We start from the raw sequence: 3,800 nt of genomic DNA on the forward strand, positions 1-3,800 counted from the left end.
AAAAAAAAAAAAAAGTGTTGAGATCCCTTGAGTATTTATCATTGTGCACCTATGCAAATATTTCTAAATATAAGTATCTAGGAATGGAATTATTCAGTCAAAAGGTAACTGCATTTTTTTGTTTATAGCTATAGCTGAGTTGCAGGCTTTCTTTTTATTCTTTGCTTGCTTTATCTTCAATTCTTTGCTTGATTTATCTTTAATTCTTTGTATGTCTTTCGTTTTAAAGCTGTGTCTCATATCTGTATTTTGCCTTGTTAGCTGAGTGGTTTTATCTTTAATAGGCTAATTTAACCCATTCATATTTGTGATTATTGTTATGTTTAGACATAATTCTGAAGCCCTATTTTATCTTTTATTTGTGGTTATATGGGATTTTTTTCTGTTAAGCTTTTTATTGGGTTGACTGTGTAATTTTTTTCTTCTAGTGTTCTTTGGAAATTTGTCTGTCCAAATTTTACCATTAAAATTATGACCACTTTAAAATAATTTTTCTCAACATCTAGAACAATGCTGGCCAATAGAACTTTCTGTAATGCTGGAAACATTCTGTATCAGTGCTATCCAATATGGCAGCTACTGAGCACTTAAATAAAATTAGTTCCGATGTCATACTAACACTTTATTTTTCAAAGAGTCTCCCTCTGTTGCCCAGGCTGGAGTGCAGTGGCACAATCATGGCTCACTGCAGCCTCAACATCCTGGGATCAAGTGATCCTCCCACCTCAGCCTCCTGAGTAGCTGGGAACACAGGTGTGTGCCACCATGCCCAGCTAATTTTTTTTTTAAGAGATGGGGGTCTCACTATGTTGCCCAGACTGGTCTCAAACTCCTGGGATCAAATGATCCTCCCGCCTTGGCTTCCCAAAGTGCTAGGATTATAGGCATGAGCCACCATGCCCAGCAGGAACTAAATGTCCAATTCTGTTTAATGTTAATAGTCACAGTGGTTAATGGCTACTGAACAGCTCAAATGTATACTTTTTCCTGTGCATCCCCTCCCACCCACACACCCTTCCTGCTAACATTTCCCACATAGAATCAAATCACTAAGATTTTTGTTCCAGAATACCTTGTTTTACATTGTGTATCAAAATTTTTTTTAAATCAAATTATAGTGTTTCCTTTTCCTTCTTTTAATACGTCGTATCTCCATTTTAGATTTGTTGTGTTTTGTTTTGCTGGATAGTCCCTTCACTGTTCTTTCAGAAGGTAGCCACACATGGTAAAATGTGGGTCCTTGCTTTTCCATCTCTGTTTTGCTCTCTTACATGCCAGTTTGAATGGATATAGAATTCTAGGGTTTAGAATTCAGTTTCCATTACAACTTTGAAGTTAGAGTTCCAATGTGCTACAGTATCCAATTGAGAAGTCTGATGCTAGTTCAATTTTTTTTTTTTTTTTTTTTTTGAGACGGAGTTTCGCTCTTGTTACCCAGGCTGGAGTGCAATGGCGCGATCTCGGCTCACCGCAACCTCCGCCTCCTGGGTTCAGGCAATTCTCCTGCCCCAGCCTCCTGAGTAGCTGGGATTACAGGCACACGCCACCATGCCCAGCTGATTTTTTGTATTTTTTTTTTTTTTTTAGTAGAGACGGGGTTTCACCATGTTGACCAGGATGGTCTCGATCTCTTGACCTCGTGATCCACCCGCCTCGGCCTCCCAAAGTGCTGGGATTGCAGGCTTGAGCCACTAACCCTTTTCTCAGGCAGTCTATTTTCAGGTTTGGTTTCTTTGAGTAGTTTGGGAGTTTTCTCTTTATCCTAGCTGTTCTAAAGGAAGATAAAGTCTTCCTTTATCTCTGGGTTATGTGTTTTATTTCTTTGATTATATGTCTCCTCCCTTCTGTTCTGTGCAATTGTTGCTGCATGTTGGAATTCTGCATCTATCTTCCATGTATCCAAATTTTTCATATGCTCTTAATTCTTTGCCTTTTTCAGGACATTCTGGACAAGCCCCTGGATCAGTTTTTCAGCACACTAAGTAGCACTTATGTTCTATTTTATGTAATTGTTTGACAGTCTTACACTTCTGAGGTATCGAATCACTTCTTTAAAGAATTATCAAGGAGCTCCATTAAACAACCATCTACTGGGGGTATTTATACTTGTATTGAAGTCTTATGTTTGCTATATTTTCTGCTTTTACAGTGTTCTGTTAGGAATGGTGTCTCCCTTTCATGGTCTTTGTTTTTGTCAGATACTGTGTGATTCTTGATCTGTTTGCTTTTGTGTTTTGACCTTTCTCATTTGTCTTCAGTTGTCTGCCTCTCATAATTGTGAGAAACCAAGATGGATGTGGGTCTGACCTGTCTTTGGGACGTTGGTTCTTTTCCTACTTGAAGGTGATAAGCTTGCTAGATTTCCACCTTTTTTTTTCTCCTGGCCCCTGTAACTCTGTGAGCTGAGTAGTAAAAGCTGTCCTTTCTGGGAGCATTCCACAGTGAATTCTCACCAAGAGACAGCACTAGAGTTAGGTCTTGTTTTCCTTCTTTTCTTTCTTCTGATGCACTTGTAGAAGCTTCAGGCTTTGTTGTAATCATTCTATCATGCATGTGATCACCAAACAGTTCTTGGATTTTTTTTTCTTAGGGAAATTATGCCATGGCCAATTGCAGCAGTTTAGGAAATTACTACAGTGTGCTCTATCCCTGTTAGAACTGTTTTTCTCCTGTGTGTTTTAGATGCATGTGTATGTGTAATATATGTGTGTGTGTGTGTGTGTGTGTAATTTTTTTTTTTTTTTTTTTGAGACAGTCTTACTCTGTCACCCAGGCTGGAGTGCAGTGGGACAATCGCAGCTCACTGCAACCTTGAACTCGTGGGTTCAGCCTCCTGAGTAGCTGGGACTACAGGCATATGTCACCAGGCCCGGCTCATTTCTCTTTTTTGGGGGGACATAGGTGGGAGTGCAAAGGTAGAAACAAGGTCTCCCTGTATTGCCTAGGCTCGTCTCGAATTCCTGTGCTCAAGCGATCTTCTGGCCTTGGCATCCCAAAATGCTGGGATTACAGGTGTGAGCCATGGTGCCCAGCCCTAATTTTACTTGATATCTTTTAGAAATTTCTTAAGTTTTCAGTTCCTTTCCAGGATCATCTGGATGTATTTTATTAAAATGGCATTATCTGGGATTTATGATTTGGTATCCCTCATCACTCATGATCATTTTTAAAGACTTTGTTAATCTGATAGAAAAAAATGTCATTGTTGGCCTGGCACAGTGGCTCACACCTGTAATCCCAGCACCTTGAGAGGCCGAGGTGGGCGGATCACCTGAGGTCAGGAATTTGAAACTAGCCTGCCCAATAAGGTAAAACCCCATCTCTACTAACAATACAAAAATTAGCCATGCATGGTGGTGGGCATGCCTGTAATCCCAGTTACTTGAGAGGCTGAGGCAGGAGAATCGCTTGAACCCAGGAGGTGGAGGACGCAGTGAGCCGAGACCATGCCATTGCACTCTAGCCTGGGCAATAAGAGCAAAACTCGGTCTCAAAAATCGTTTTAATTTGCATTTGCACTTTCCATCTTTGCTGGTATGCATTTTATGTAGGATTTTCTACATAGATCTTGAAAACACAAAATATATATTTAACATTTGTGATTTGGGTTAAATGCCTCTTGATTTTCATTATGTCCAAAATATTCCCATAGGCCAATTTGAGTATTATAATTTGAATACAATATTCAAATTTCCCTATGGGAATATTTTGGACATATTGTATTCTAAGTAATTTAGACATGAAAGAGACTTCTGATGTGTCTTCTTTTAAAAAACCTCCCCTATCCCTGCCCCCCCCCC

General features: G+C 39.7%; 1 protein-coding gene across 2 annotated transcripts in view; it reads right to left on the reverse strand.

Annotated features, from left to right (window-relative positions):
* The window catches only part of SLC3A1 (solute carrier family 3 member 1), a 46,331-nt gene that overhangs the window by 2,607 nt on the left and 39,924 nt on the right, over positions 1-3,800 (reverse strand). The gene's annotated exons all lie outside the window — the stretch shown is intronic.

Source organism: Cebus imitator, unplaced genomic scaffold (genome assembly GCF_001604975.1).
Source record: "Cebus imitator isolate Cc_AM_T3 unplaced genomic scaffold, Cebus_imitator-1.0 Scaffold172, whole genome shotgun sequence".
NCBI lineage: Eukaryota > Metazoa > Chordata > Mammalia > Primates > Cebidae > Cebus > Cebus imitator.